General features: G+C 43.8%; 1 long non-coding RNA gene across 1 annotated transcript; it reads left to right on the top strand.

The window, feature by feature from the left end:
* The first annotated feature begins 799 nt into the window (after nt 1-799).
* LOC115645146 lies at nt 800-15,560 on the top strand. The gene is made up of 3 exons (XR_003998663.1): nt 800-811; nt 12,750-12,754; nt 15,455-15,560. It is a non-coding gene; the product is annotated as an uncharacterized LOC115645146 (long non-coding RNA).
* Nucleotides 15,561-16,141: the final 581 nt, after the last annotated feature.

Below are 16,141 nucleotides of genomic sequence, written 5' to 3'. Positions count from 1 at the left end.
CTACTTTAGATTACTCTTATAATACTCAGATGCATCTAACAAAGTCAAAGAGGCACAATGTTCTCCAAGTCACCTTTTCATATGAGTAGCCTTCTTTACCCCAGTTTCCTCTTCTATGTAATTTCCGCCTGCAGTTCCTGTTGATTGTGGTATTCTTCAATTCCCCCCTAGCATTTTGTGTAGCACTGCTCTGCGGTGGTTAAAAGCGTTACTCCACTTGATTCTCAGGTGGCTGCACTTCAGAGGTGAAGAGATCCCTGCGTACAAGCCTCCGTCTGTAAGTAAATGTCAATGTGGCTCTGCACTGGTGCCAATTTCAACCCACAAGGAGTCAGTTGTAGGACTGTGGCCCTACTTAGTCTCTATCAAAATTACAGTATTATTCTTAGCTATTTTATACAGGGATGGACCTGAACCATCAATTTCAGTTCAGGATGTCAAATCCCCTCTAGAGTTTCCAGGGCTTTGGTTCACTTTATTATATAAAGAGAGAGGTTCTACTCACCCTGGTTTCTATACCACTTTAAATCGATTAGCATCAGTGAAGTTACGGGAGTTTTACACAAGGTTGAGAGGAGAATTATGTTCTGTGTCTAGCTGCAAAAACCAGATGCACAGAACCTGGTTTGGGGAGAGGGAGGCGGGGGTTCAAATATAACCTATGTACTATTTTGTATTGAAGACAGTAAATATTTAAAGCAACACATTTTACTCACAGTTATACCCAGGCAGGTCCACTGAAGTCATTGGGATTACAAAGATGCAAATGAGGACATAACTTGTTACCTAGTATGTTCTTCCCCAGGCCACTGTAAGGAAATGTTTGAGAGAGAAGCCTGCGCATTAATCAGTTATGATCAAACAATGCAAACCTGAATATAAACATTAGACATTATCTCTGCTCTCCTTTTAAGAGGCAAAAGGTCCATCCATGCTGAACACCTCAACTTCCTTATTTACCAAAAGAAGAGGCAGTAGAATTTCATAGTTCCCTATCAAGGGTTTGACACCCTTTACTTCTGTCAGAGAACATGCTGAGATTCTAGTAAATGAGTAACATACACACCAACACCAGCTGGTCTCAGACACCAACCCTACTTCCTTGCACGTAAAAGGTTTTGTTCCTTCCCACTTCCCTAGGTGAGGAAAAGTTATAGCTACCGCTGTAGCAATGAAGAGACTATTGTTCAACTTTGTGGTGTTGAAATCTGAACTGCCTAATGTGAAGCTACCCAACTTTATATTTTGTTTTCCATAGCTCTCTCTTTATACATTCAAATTGACAAATGCCCTTGTACAGAATTTTTAACCCTCCCCACCTCTAATGCATCAATATCTTGTTACATTGCCTTTGATTTCATTGTTTGCAATGCTAGTATCAGCAGCATGGAATTGCCAAGGCACTAAACTGCCCAATTTTTCTTTAATTTCTCAGAAAATTGACAGCTTTATGAACTGTCTCTTTACCTATGCCCCATAAACATGTCAGGCTGTGGAAAACCATTCTAATTAAATCCCAGGGGGACTGCAATGGGAAGATTATAGCTTCTTGGCAGGTTATTAAAAAACAGTTGTTCATATATACACAAATATCTGTCCTGGAACCTAACATTTGACAGAACAGCCAAGGAATTAACCCCACTGGCAACTCCAAATCACACCTCTCCTCCCCCTCAGTGTCCCCCACCCAAAAAACAACAACTGGGGGAAAATAACTAAATTCTTTCAGGAGTTCTTATATCCTGCAGTGAATTTCTTTGAAAAAGTTGACAGATCTGAGGAACTGTGCCAGATTGAGGAATCATTAGAGGAGGTTTTGGAACAAATTGATAAATTTAACAGCAGTAAGTCACCAGGACTAGAGGGTATGTCGCCCAAGAGTTCTGAAGAAATTCAAATGTGAAATTGCAGGACTACTAACTGTCATCTGTAACCTATCATTTACATCAGCTTCTGTACCAGATGATTGGAGGATAGCTAATGTGACACCAGTTTTTAAAAAGGGCTCCAGAGGTGATCCCAGCAATTACAGGCCTGTAAGCCTGACTTCAGTACTGGGCAAACTGGTTGAAACTATTATAAAGAATAAGATTGTCAGACATATAGCTGAACATAATTTGTTGAGTAAAGTCAACATGGTTTTAGTAAAGGGAAATCATGCCTCACCAATCTACTAGAATTCTTTGAGGGGGTCAAGAAGCACATGGACCAAGGAGATCCAGTGGATATAGTATACTTAGATTTTCAGAAAGCCTGTGACAAGGTCCCTCACCAAAGGCTCTTATGCAAAGTAAACTGCCAAGGGATAAGAGGGAACGTGCTCTCATGGATTGGTAACTAGTTAAAAGATAGGAAACAAAGATTAGGTATAAATGGTCAGTTTTCAGAATGGAGAGAGGTAAATAGTGGTGTCCCCCAGGGGTCTGTTCTGGGACCAGTCCGATTCAACATATTCATAAATCATCTGGGAAAAGGGGTAAACGGTGAGGTGGCAAAATTGGCAGATGATACAAAATTACTAAAGACCCAGGCAGACTGAGAAGAGCTACAAAAGGATCTCTCAAAACTGGGTGACTGGGCAACAAAATGGCAGATGAAATTTAATGCTGATAAATGCAAAGTAATGCACATTGGAAAGCATAATCCCAACTATACATATAAAATAATGGGGTCTAAGTTAGCTGTTACCACTCAAGAAACAGATCTTGGAGTCACTGTGGATAGTTCTCTGAAAACATCCACTCAATGTGCAGCAGCGGTCAAAAAAGCAAACAGAATGCTGAGAATAATTAAGAAAGGGATAGATAATAGGACAGAAAATATCATGTTGCCTCTATATAAATCTGCGTGCAGATGTGGTCACCCCATCTCAAAAAAGATATTGGAATTGGAAAAGGTTCAGAAAAGGGCAACAAAAATTATTAGGGGTATGGAATCACTTCCTTCTGAGGAGAGATTAATAAGACTGGGACGTTTCAGCTTGGAAAAGAGACAGCTAAAGGGAGATATGATTGAGGTCTATAAAATCATGACTGGTGTAGAGAAAGTATGTAAGGAAGTGTTGTTTACTACTTCTCGTAACACAAGAACTAGGGGTCACCAAATGAAATTAATAGGCAGCAGGTTTAAAACAAATAAAAGGAAGCATTTCTTCACACAATGCACAGTCAACCCATGGAACTCCTTGCCAGAGGATGTTGTGAAGGCCAAGACCATAACAGGGTTCAGAAAAGAACTAGGTAAATTCATGGATGATCGGTCCATCAATGGCTATGAGTCAGATCAGGCAGGGATGGCATCCCTAGCCTCTGTTTGCCAGAAAGTGGGTATGAGCAATTGGGGATGGATCACTTGATGATTACCTGTTCTGTCCATTCCCTTTGGGGCAATTGACACTGGCCACTGTTGGAAGACAGGATACTGGGCTAGATGGACCTTTGGCCTGACCCAATAGGGCCATTCTTATGTTGTTAATTCATGTGGGATTGTCACCTTTCATCCTTGATTACTGATACCTGATATAAAGGAAGGTATGAAATGCTTGCAAGGGCCACATACAGCATCTCATAACCTTGGAGTAAATGTAGGAGAGTTGGTCAAAAATATGAAGCATGCAGTCAGTGAACATTTCTTACCCCACACTTCCCTTCTGCAACCTGACCACCTAACAGAACAGAGAATGATAACTTCTAATAGTGAGGACTCTCTATATTAGACCACACAGCATAGCCATTAGAATAAAGCTTGTTGGACTAGTACCTCAACTTCAGAGGAAATGTACAATTCTGAGGATGGCCACACTGTCATCTGAAACCAATATTCAGAATTTAGAGGTTGGGGAATTTCTGTGAGACTTCATGCATTGATTTGGTAGTAGGTGGGCTTCACAGAGGTACTTAGCTGCCTATATCCCAGATTCAGGTGCCTAAAGCCCCAGTTTTAGGCCTCACTGAGATGCACAAAACCCCTGCCAATCCCTGCAGGCACCTAACTCACTTATCACCTATGTTTTCAGGGTAAAAGTTCCCCCGACACCTAAGTTTCTGCCTCTGGGCATGTGCACTGCAGCCTCACTCTATACAGCCAGACACCCATTTCCCACCTAGCCCCAGAGCAATCCACAAACCAAGGAAAGATAGGATATCACCTATCAGATCAGGTTCCATTCAAAATCCAGGGCAGCATGGGATGCCTCTGTCCATCTTATAACGTTTAGCTCAGTGTTTGGAGCCCTCGCCTAGGGTGAAAGAGTGATTGAAACAGGGGGACTGGACTGTGGGTCTTCCACCTCATAGGTGAGTACCCTAAAACTAATGTTGCCAACCCTCCAGGATTGTCCTGGAATCTCAAGGAATTAAAGATTAATTTTTAATTAAAGATTATGTCATGTGATGAAACCTCCAGGAATATGTCCAACCCTACCTAACACCAGGCTACAGAGTCATTCTTACTCTCTCCCTGGCCAATGACTAATTATTTACCCACACGTGAAGAAGCTTCCACATGAGAAACTGAGAGAGCCTTAGATCAGAACATCCCATAGATTATTGGTTAGAGCATTCCCCTGAGAGGTGGGAAGCCCCTGTTCAAATCCCTTCTTCTGGGTCTTCCACACCCAGGTGAATGCTCTAACCTCTGAGCTAAATGTTATAAGGCCGGCATCTCCACCATCGCCTCCAGCCATTTTGTGTGGGGTGAGGCAGGCACCCAACAAGGCATTCACACATTTAACAGTGGAGGAACCTATTCCACCTGACTCCGGAAGAGGGGTTCCCAGCTGTGAATCACTATGCAGAGATAGGCACCTCACTGCAGCCTGGACTTAGGTACCCACATGCATGAGAGGTGCCTGGCTTAGGACAGGCCCCTCTCCTTGGCACCTGCCATTGGCTAACCTAGGCTGCTCCTCACCTACCATGCTGACTTTGCAGATCACATTTGAAGGTGCTTCTCTCTCCCCATTCGTAGTATGGAGCCTACGCGACTAACTCATGGTTTGGATTGAAGTGTTGTTCCTGTGATTTTCTAGGTGCCTAAAAGTTAGGCTATGAGATGCTAAGTCCCTTTGTGAATCCAGGTCTGTGGGACTAGCATGTTGGTCTAGCAACTACAAGGAGAGCCGCTATACCAGATGCTGTATATTCAGAACACCACCCAACTAATAACTTCACCTAGAAATTTCAAACATCAGATATGTTGATCCGTAGTGGACAGCTTACAACTGAAAAATGCTTAATTTCTTAAATTCTCACTACCTCTTAGGATCCGCCAACTCAGAGCAAGGCAGGTATTCCCTGGGGGAAGAGAAGATGCTAACATACCAAAAACTATCTAAGAACAAATCAGAAAAAACAACTAGCCTAACATTATGTATGTTCCTTAACAGGTAAAGCAGAATGGGTGGGTGAGGGTTCTATGACTGCTTTTGGAGGTGGAAGAGGAGGAAATGAAGAAAGTAAATAGGCAAGAACTTTTCTGCCCACAGTTGTAGCATGTCTAGATCTGCATCTGGTGTACAAACTCCCCAATGGCTTTACTTCTGGCTGCTATTCCATAGCTTGCAAGACATGACATGTAATGTCTAGAGTGAATAGCTGCAGATGGAACACTGTTAAAGGAACAGAACACTTCTGCTCTTCTGAAAACTGTGACAGATTTAAGGCTTAGCTTATGGGACTCATAGGCACCATTCACAACATAATTTGTGTGACCTAGAGCAAAACATTTCACCACTTTGTACCACAGTTTAAACCTCTTTATGGCTATAACAATATTTTCCTATCACACCAGGGGTGTTGCAACTTGTGGCTTTATTATTTAATATTTGAAAAACACTCTGAAATCTTTTAATGGAAGACTGAATAAATGCTAAATATTATCAAGTCTTGCTTCCACTCGAACTCTACATTAACATGATTCCACTAATATGATATATGAAAAATATCTGGTAATATCCATGTCCTCAGATCACTGACAGAGATGAACATGATGACTTCACTGAGTAGACACAGAATTGGGCCCATATATAGGGAATCACAGGTTCAGGGCCTGTGTGAGGCCTCTAAAAATAAGTTAATCAAGTCTGAGGTTACAATGAGCACCAGGCAGTTGCAATAAAAGAAGCTTTAAAAGAAAATTCCATTGCACTGTTTAATTTTTCATGTATTTCAATGCTCTTCAAATCTAGGTCACATCAAAGATTTGTTCACTTAGTAAATAAAGAGTGCACAGACACACACACACACACACAATGGACCCAAGCCACAAAGCCCCGTATCTAAAACTCAAACCTTTATAAATATGCATATATCTATCTATTAAGAATGAACCATAATTTCCAGTTACCCAACTCACAATGATGCCAATGAAAGTTTTGGACACTCAAGAGATATAGGATTGGTAAGCACTGTATAAATGACCTGAGTAATCAGTATAGACAATGTAAACAAACAGTTACATTTTAGAAATAAATTTAAACTGCTAGTTGATTTTCAATTATTATAGCACTGTATTAGCAACTATACAAAATATCATCTTTATTATTTATCTATAAAATTATAAATGGCTGTGATAGGTGACATCAGAAAGTTGACTGGGCTACATCTATATAAAAATATATTAGGGAATAGTGACAAGTAAAGTCAACATGTTAGAATCTGAACTATAAGAAGGCCTTTTGGAATGGTGAATTTATTTTCTAAATCGCTTAATAGTTTAACCAAATTGCCATTCTTGCCTGTTGCTAGTGTAATATAAATATTGATTTCTTGTTCTTATTCTTGTAGTGAGAACATAAGGGAACTGACTATGTGAAAGACCAACTATGAACAATTGTTTCATAGTAACTAAGGATACCTTCTCAAGGTTAGGGACCTTTTCCCATTCCTTACTACTTTTGATTGTGCAGTTTCCCTTAACAGCTTGTCACTCATCTCACTGTCTAAGAAGCATGAGTAGGACTTCAGGGGAAAAGATGTGAAGGCTTTCTAGGCAATCACGGAGAGATAAATTGGATGACTGTATTCCTACTAGAGAAAGAGACTGAGAAGCCCACAGTTCTGGTTTACAAAGCAAACAGGTAACAGATAAGAACAGAGGAGTGGAAGGCTGAGTGACTGCTTGCCAAGAGTGAGGCTTGTTTTCCAGAAAACAAATGTTTTCAATTCATGCACCTGTTTATTCAAATCACCAAAGGTTGTTAAGTGGTTCAGATAAGAGGTGTTGGTTTTGTCCCTTATCTGCCACACTGCAGTGGCTTAGGCTTTGCCAAGCCTTGGTTAGCAAACTAAGTCTTATATCAAGCCCAACATAATCTATATGAGCTGTGCTCTAATGAAGCTTTGGTTTGTTTGGAGGGGTTGGGATTCTTTTTTTTTAAACGAAAAAGCAGGCCTGTTTCATATCCAGGTTCCATTTTATCCAAAACCTAAAGGCTTGTGGGAGTTCAAATAAAAGGTTTCATTTTTAAATCACCCACAATTCTGGGATGGGAAATCCATGAAGTCCTAAAGCGGTGAACTACAAGGTTTCCTAATTATATCAAGCAGGTAATATGGAGACCCAAGAAAGAGCTAGAGAACAAGAAACCAGCTGTAGAGCTGGTTCCTCTCGATTCTCCAGTCCAGTACACCACAGAAACAAAGACCCATACTCTTACCTTAGAGAATCACCCATCTCCAGTTTTTCTCTAGATCCAGGAACAATACAGTGCCTGCTTACTGCTGGGAAACACGCACGTGAATCATCCCTGTCTTCTTGGAATACATCTAATTTATAGCCTCATGCAGCTTCACGGAGTGGTAGAAATGACATACTGCAGTCTTCTATTAAAATAAATGGGAAACTGCAAAAAAAACATTTTTGGTTTGTTCCATTTGTTTGTTTTTTATTTTACAAAACAAACTAGTTAAATATGATAACAAAGAGGTGAAGATTCAGGTAATTCTTCCAAGAATTTAGGTTTTGTTTTCTGTAAAATCAAAAGTGGTTTCAATTTAGGCCACCCACAACACTGGGATAGGAAAAATCCACTACCATAATCTACAAACTTCACCAAGAATTTACAGGTTGCAAGCTGCAGTTGCACAGATGCATACTTTTTTCAGGTTTTTTTTGTTTGGTTGGTTGGTTGTTTTTTTTTTTTAATTTTGACCCCCAAAAATACAGTAAAAAAACTTCTACCAATTCTACATCAGGTACTATATAGTATAGTATAATACCTGATATAGAACTGGTAGTAGTTTTTTACTGTAAATATAGATGTAGATATAGGGCAGTTCATTGCCATTTGATTTTTTAATAAAAATTTATCTTAAAAATCTAAACTTGAAAAATTTCAGCTAGTTCTAATGATTTATATCCCAACTAGCAGACAATCCCATGAAAGATTTCACATGGGAGCATGATCATGGACTACACTTTACTGGAGGCAATAAGGCAGGAGAGTGGCATAAAACACAAGCATAGCATAGCCAAAACAGCTATTGTCACAAAAATATGGACTCCTTATGTGATGAGCTATATGAGGACCCCCTGCCTAAAGGAGAGGAGACTGGAAGAGCCAAAAATGATTCAAGAGGGAAAGAATGTGGCTGAAGTACAGAGGTCCTGTGTTTTCCTATTTGGGGTTCAAAATTAGGGCTGAACCTTCATAAGCTGAGGGACCTTAGGCTTCCATGTCGATCATGTTTAATTAATATTATTTAGTAACTATTGATGATTAACTGCTGTGAAACTTCCAAAATACCAGATATGACCATTTGTAATGAATAACAGTAACTAAACTCCCCCATGCATCGGTCATAAGCACGCAAGAACCAGGCCCAACAAGACCCCATGAATTTAAAAAAAGCAGTGCCATACTGTTACCAACCCCACTGTAGGATGTCACTGTGAACGATGTGGTACACCAGTCGTCTCTAGAAGTCTGGTAGTATGTACTGCATACCACAAGCTCAGAGGCGAGGGGTGGAGATGTTCTAAATGCTAGGCTTCAGTGGGATAGAACATACCCTGACTTTGAGGAAGTAACAAAAATGAAAAGATGCGAACTCCTCAGGCATAATTATTTTTAAGAGCTCAAAACAGCAGTTCCTAACCCAGCCCCTAAGGGCAGGCCAGTAGTGAGTCAGAAGGATAACTGCACTTCACTGTCATCCCTGTGCACTGTCTTCCAACATTCAGGCTCTGCATCCACCTGCTGTGGCTACTGCTGGCTACAGCCTGCAACAAGTTACATTTGCGTAGCTCAGTCTTCCCAACCCAGCACCCAGGAATTAATTCCTTCTCTTGTACTCTGGAAATTATGAATTCCATTGCCAGCTGGAACAGTCCCTCTTCTGGCTAGATCCTTTCCCTGAAGCTCAGCTTGGGTACTATTGGGTGTCTGGGAAAGGATCCCCCCCCAGCCTAAGGGGAGGATCCACAGGACCACAGAACCCACTGATTACGGGGGACAACTAATAAAAGAACAGGGACAGGAGTGCGGTCAAAGGGTCATAAGAAGGGAACCTGATGGGGACACCGAGCAGAGAACCCTGGACAGCGCCCACTGCTCCTCAAAGGTGTCAAGGGAGCCAGTGGACGCCGCCCAGAGGAACTCCACCCGGATACGTGAACAGACCATGGATCGGAAACAAGCCCCACAGTCACCGGAGTCTCCATCGGCCAACCTCCTCTCCCTGGTTGTGTAGGTGGCCTTTTTAGCCAGGGCGAGGAGGAGGTTGACCAGGAGGTCCCAGGACTTCATGGGGCCACGGATAGGGAGTGCATAGAGAAGGAGGTGAGGGGAAAAGTGCAGCCAGAAATGTAGCAGGATGTTGATGAGGAGCCGGTATAGAGGCTGCAACCTGGCACACTCTAAGTAAACGTGCACCAGGGTCTCCCTCACGCCGCAGAAGGAGCAGGTGTCTGGGACAGGGGTAAACCACACCTAGTACACGCTCGTGCTCATGGCCCCATGAAGGAGCCGCCAACTGATATCCCCGGCGGGTCTCGGGACCAGGGTGGAGTAGAGGCTGGCCCACCGGGGCTCCTCACCCTCCAGAGGTGGCAGGAGGTCCCGCCACTTTGTATCGGGGCGGGACACAAGGGTGAGGAAGTGAAGGGTGTGGAGCACGAGCGTGTAGAGTTGTTTCCTTGGCACAGTTTGAAAACGGACCGGCTGCAGATCATGCAGCAGACTTGCGGAGAAGGGCGGGGGGGCCGGTCGGGTCTACGGGGCAGGGGCCCGATGAAAAGGTCCGGAGGGCCTGGGGTAGGGGGTGGGCGGGCGTGCCCTCTCGCAGGACCTGGTCGAGGTAGGCCCGAGCAGCAGGCGGCAAAGTGGCCTCCACCTCCTGTAGTACACGCCGGGGAGTACAAGGTCTGGAGAGCCCCATGCATTGAGTGAGCATCAGGGGATCCAGCCAGTCTCCCCAGTCGTAGTCCAGGAGGACTCCGACCCTGGTAGCTTCAGCCAGGACCAACCTCTGGCGCACCGCGGGGGACTCTGCCACCTGCACACGGAGCTGGGGATTGTGTAGCAGGGGCTCCGCGAGGAGATATGCCCCCTCGGTGGCCACCACGGACCTGGTCGCAGAGAACAGCTTCCAGGTCCGGAGGAGGTCCTGGTAGAAGACCAGCAGTCCGGAGAGGTCTCGCGGAAGACCCCTCAAAGCTCAGCTTGGGTGAAGGGCAGGTACCCAGCAATAAGTGAGTAGGTTGATCACACTAGATTCGTCCTGTGTAGAGAATAGCATGACACTGAACAATGGAAAGGCTCAAATGCCAAGTCTATGATCACCTAGAAGTGTATGTGCAGCTCAGTGAAGAATTTTATGCACAAAAGGATTATATTGCTACTTGGTATAAACCAGGGGAATATCAGGGAAACAAAAGACAGAGAGGATCATTTCTTCCATTTCTTTCGTTTATATAGCAGGTTGCAAAACAGACATTTTACAGCATTACTGGCAGGATACAAACAGTAGCCATGAAAAATGAGCACATTTTAAAGTGTGTCCCCTTTATGTCCTTCATTTTGTCATTATGTGTCAAGAGAAAAGAACTCACATGTGGGTGTTCATCCTTAATGCCCACTTAGGCCAGATTTTGATCTCTTTTAAAATAATGTAAGTCAGCAAACAGAGCTGTAAACAGAGGAGTTTGAGTGGGAGTTCTGAGGGAGGAGAAGGCATTTGTAGAGGCTGGAAGGGGCAGTGTGCAGGGAGAGAAGCTGACCCCTGATTAGGGGGCAGGGCTTTTCTGATTAGAGGTCCTATAAAGGTAGCCAGCCAGTCAGGCAGTGGCACATGAGCCAGAAAACAGGGTAGTTTGAGGGGAAGACTAGGAGAACCAGGCAGAGGAACAGACAGGCTAGAGAAGGGAGTGTGTGGTGCTCTGGCAGTGTTGTGGTGCTCGCTGAGGGTTTGTTTTGCTGCAGGTGGTGGTGTTTTGGTTTGGTTTGTGTTTCCCAGACTAATGGGGCTTAGGTGGGAAGGCGACAGATATAGAGACAGCAATGGTAGTGACCCAAGCAGTGGAAGACATAGTGAAGATGACTGGATGTGGAAGTTGCAGCATGCACATGATCCTAGAGGGGGTACCTGAAAAGAGTTTTGTCTGCATGAAGTGTTGCCTGACTGAGCTGATGGAAGAAAAAATCTGAGGATTGGAGATGCAGGTGGAAACTCTGGTTGAGTTTAGAAGGGGGTTCGAGCAGATGATGAAGCAAAGACATGAGGAGACTGAAGGGTAAAGCTCAGACTTGCAGATGGAAGCAGGACCAAAGAACTCTGAGGGGAGACTGCTGGATGAGGAAAGTGGACGGTGGAAGCATGTGACTAAGAGAACCAGGCAGAGAAAAAGACGGGCCAGTGAAGGAGAAATAGAGTTCAGAAACAGGTTTACAGAGTTGGAAAATGAAGAAGGGACACAGCAGGTGGTCACTGAAGGTGAGAGGGCAAGGAAGAAGAGAAGAGCAGCTAGTTCTATAGGAAGGGGGGAAGAGTCAATGGAGATAACAACACCAAATATGAGCCCCAGGAGAATACAAGATGGGTTGCAGAGGATTGCAAAGGAGACTAGGAATCCAGAGGGAACAGGGGATAGACCGGAGAATCGCACCATCACCAGGACAAGGCAGGTCTACATGACTGGGAACTCCTTACTGAGAAGAATAGACAGTCTTGTAGCTAGAGCTGATCCAGAGAACAGAAGGGTGTGCTGTCTGCTGGGTGCTAAGATACAGGATGTGGACCTGAGGCTGAAGAGGATCCTAACAGGAGCGGGAAAGAAGCAGCTGATTGTCCTTCATGTGGGAACAAATAATACAGCTAGATTCTTGCTGGAACATATCAAGGTAGACTATGCCAGGCTGGGGAAGACATTTAAGGAATTTGAGGCTTGGGTGATCTTCAGTGGAATTCTGCCTGTTCCTAGAGAAGGGCAACAAAGGTGTGACAAGATTATGATGATCAACAGATGGCTCAGACAGTGGTGCTATAAGGAGGGCTTTGGGATGTATGGCCACTGGGAGGCATTCATGGACAGAGGACTGTTCTCTCAGGATGGACTTCACCTGAGTAGGGAGGGAAATAGACTTCTGGGATGGAGGTTGATACAATTGATTAAGAGACTTTTAAATTAGGAATTTGGGGGCCATGGCTGGGAGATGTCCAGGTAATCTCCATGCCGGAATTTAACATTGAGAGGGAAAAAAATGAAGTAAGAAGGGATACAGCTGTGGGTAGTAGAATGGACATAAGGAGGAAGGGTGGAGCAGATACAAGTTTAATAGATGATACTGGCGGTAGAATGTCTGTGCCTAATCGGGTAAAGAATGTCAGAGAAGCCAAACAGGAAAAATTAAGATGTTTGTACACCAATGAGAGGAGCCTAGGTAACAAAATGGAGTAACTAGAGTTACTGGTGCAGGAAGTGAAATCAGATATTATAGGGATAACAGAAACATGGTGGAACAGTAGTCATGACTGGAGTACAGGTATCGAAGGGTACATGCTGTTTAGGAAAGACAGAAATAAAGGCAAAGGTGGTGGAGTAGCATTGTATATCAATGATAAGGTAGACTATAAAGAAATAAGAAGTGATGGAATGGATGACAGTCTCTCTGGGCAAAAATCACATTGGGGAAGAAAGCTACTAGAGCCTCCATGGGATAGTGCTTGGGGTGAGCTATAGACCACCAGGATCTGATTTGAATATGGATAGAGACATCTTTAATGTTTTTAAAGAAGTAAATACTAATGGGAATTGTGTGATCATGGGAGACTTTGACTTCTCAGATATAGACTGGAGGACAACTGCTAGTAATGATAACAGGGCTCAGATTTTCCTGGATGTGATAGCTGATGGATTCCTTCACCAAGTAGTTGCTGAACCAACAAGAGGGGATGCCATTTTAGATTTGGTTTTGGTGAGTAGTGAGGACCTCACAGAAGAAATAATTGTAGGGGACAACCCTGGTTAGAGCGATCATGAGCTAATTCAGTTCAAACTAAATGGAAGGATAAACAAAAATAGATCTGGGACTAGGGTTTTTTATTTCAAAAGGGCTAACTTTAAAAAATTAAGGAAATTAGTTAGGGATGTGGATTGGACTGAAGAACTTGTGGATCTAAAGGCGAAGGAGGTCTGGAATTACTTCAAGTCAAAGCTGCAGAAACTATCAGAAGCCTGAATCCCAAAAAAGGGGAAAAGATTCATAGGCAGGAGTTGTAGACCAAGCTGGATGAGCAAGCCTATCAGAGAGGTGATTAAGAAAAAACAGAAAGCCTACAAGGAGTGGAAAATGGGAGGGTTCAGCAAGGAAAGCTACCTTATTGAGGTCAGAACATGTAGGGATAAAATGAGAAAGGCCAAAAGCAAGGTACAGTTGGACCTTGCAAAGGGAATTAAAACTAATAGTAAAAGATTTTATAGCCATATAAATAAGAAGAAAACAAAAAAAGAAGTGGGACCGCAAAACACTGAGGATGGAGGGGAGGTTAAGGATAATCTAGGCATGGCCCAATATCTAAACAAATACTTTGCCTCAGTCTTTAATGAGGAGCTTAGGGATATGTCAGGATAACAAATGGGAATGAGGATATGGAGGTAGATAGTACCACATCCAAGGTAGAAGCCAAACTCAAACATCTCAATGGGACTAAATTGGAGGGCCCAGATAATCTTCATCCAAGAATATTAAAGGAACTGGCACATGAAATTGCAAGCCCAATAGCAATAATTTTTAATAAATCTGTAAACTCAGGGGTTGTACCATATGAGTGGAGAATTGCTAACATAGTTCCTATTTTTAAGAAAGGAAAAAAAAGTGATCCAGGTAACTACAGGCCTGTCAGTTTGACATCTGTAGTATGCAAGGTCTTGGAAAAAAATTTGAAGAATAAAGTAGTTAAGGACATTGAGGCCAATGGTAATTGGGACAAAATACAACATGGTTTTACAAAAGGTAGATCATGCCAAACCAAGCTGATCTCCTTCTTTGGGAAGGTAACAGTTTTTAGACAAAGGAAATGCAGCGGATCTAATTTACCTCAGTTTCAGTAAGGTATTTGATATGGTTCCACATGGGGAATTATTAGTTAAATTGGAAAAGATGGGGATCAATATGAAAATTGAAAGGTGGATAAGGAACCGGTTAAGGGGGAGACTACTGAAAGGTGAACTGTCAGGCTGGAGGGAGGTTACTAGTGGAGTTCCTCAGGGACTGATTTTGGGGCCAATCTTATTTAATCTCTTTATTACTGATCTTGGCACAAAAAGTGAGAGTGTGCTAATAAAGTTTGTGGATGACACAAAGCTGGGAGGTATTGCCAATACAGAGAAGGACCGGGATATCACACAGGAAGATCTGGATGACCTTGTAAACTGGAGTAATAGTAATCGGATGAAATGTAATAGTGAAAAGTGCAAGGTCATGCATTTAGGGATTAATAACAGGACTTTTTGTTATAAGCTGGGGACTCATCCATTAGAAGTAACAGAGGAGGAGAAGGACCTCGGAATATTGGGTTGATCACAGAATGACTATGAGCCACCAATGTGATATGGCCATGAAAAAAGCTAACGCAGTCTTGGGATGCATAGTAGAGATAAGGAGGTGTTCAGGGCCGTTCTTACCCATAGGCAAAGTAGGCAGCTGCGTAGGGCACCAGGAAATTTGGGGCACCAAATTTCCTGGTGCCGTGAGCAGCTGCGTGTTGCTCCAGGCCCTACTCCGGTTCTTCCCAGGGCCCCAGCCCTTGCTCCACCCCTGCCTTGCCCCCTGAAGACTGCAGCCAGGCACGACCCTGCACTCACCGAATGGTAAATGGAGCAACCCAGCCTCAGCCTGCTCCACTCCCCTGGCTTCCAGCTGCACTGCCAGTGAGTGCTGGGGGGTGGTTCCTCCTCCCTGCCAGCCTGGGAGCCATGGGAGCAAAGCAGGCTGGGGCCCCAGATCGCCATGCAGGATGGGGGGGCTGGCCACTTTCTGCGGGAAGTAGAATGATCTGACGCCAGCCTGCTCTGCTCCCCTGGCTCCCAGGCTTAGAGGGAGGGGGGAATCACCCCCCAGCACTTGCCAGTGGCATGGCTGGGAGCCAGGGGAGCAAAGCAGGCTGGGGCCAGGTCACTCCACTTCCTGCAGGAAGTGGCCAGCCCCCCTCCTGCCCCCAGAGGCCTGGGGCCAGCCCCCCAACTCTCCCCCGTGGAGGCCTGGGGCTCCACCCCCAGAGGGGGGCTGTGTAGGGCATCAAAATAGCTAGGGATGGCCCTGGAGGTGTTAGTACCATTGTACAAGGCACTAGTGAGACCTCATCTGGAATACTGTATGCAAGTCTGGTCTCTCGTGTTTAAGAAGGATGAATTCAAACTGAAACAGGTACAGAGAAGGACTACTAGGATGATCCAAGAAATGGAAAATTTGTCTTATGAAAGGAGACTCAAAGAGCTCAGCTTGTTTAGCCTAACCAAAAGAAGGCTGAGGGGAGATATGATTGTTCTCTATAATATATCAGAAGGATAAATATCAGGGTGGGAGAGGAATTATTGAAGCTCAATACCAATGTGGACACAAGAACAAATGGATATAAACTGTCAATCAGGATGTTCAGACTTGAAATTAGATGAAGATTTCTAACCATTAGAGGAGTGAAGT

Source organism: Gopherus evgoodei, chromosome 2 (genome assembly GCF_007399415.2).
Source record: "Gopherus evgoodei ecotype Sinaloan lineage chromosome 2, rGopEvg1_v1.p, whole genome shotgun sequence".
Lineage (NCBI taxonomy): Eukaryota > Metazoa > Chordata > Testudines > Testudinidae > Gopherus > Gopherus evgoodei.
Note: the sequence above shows the minus strand (reverse complement) of the source record. Positions and strands in the feature narration are given on the sequence as shown.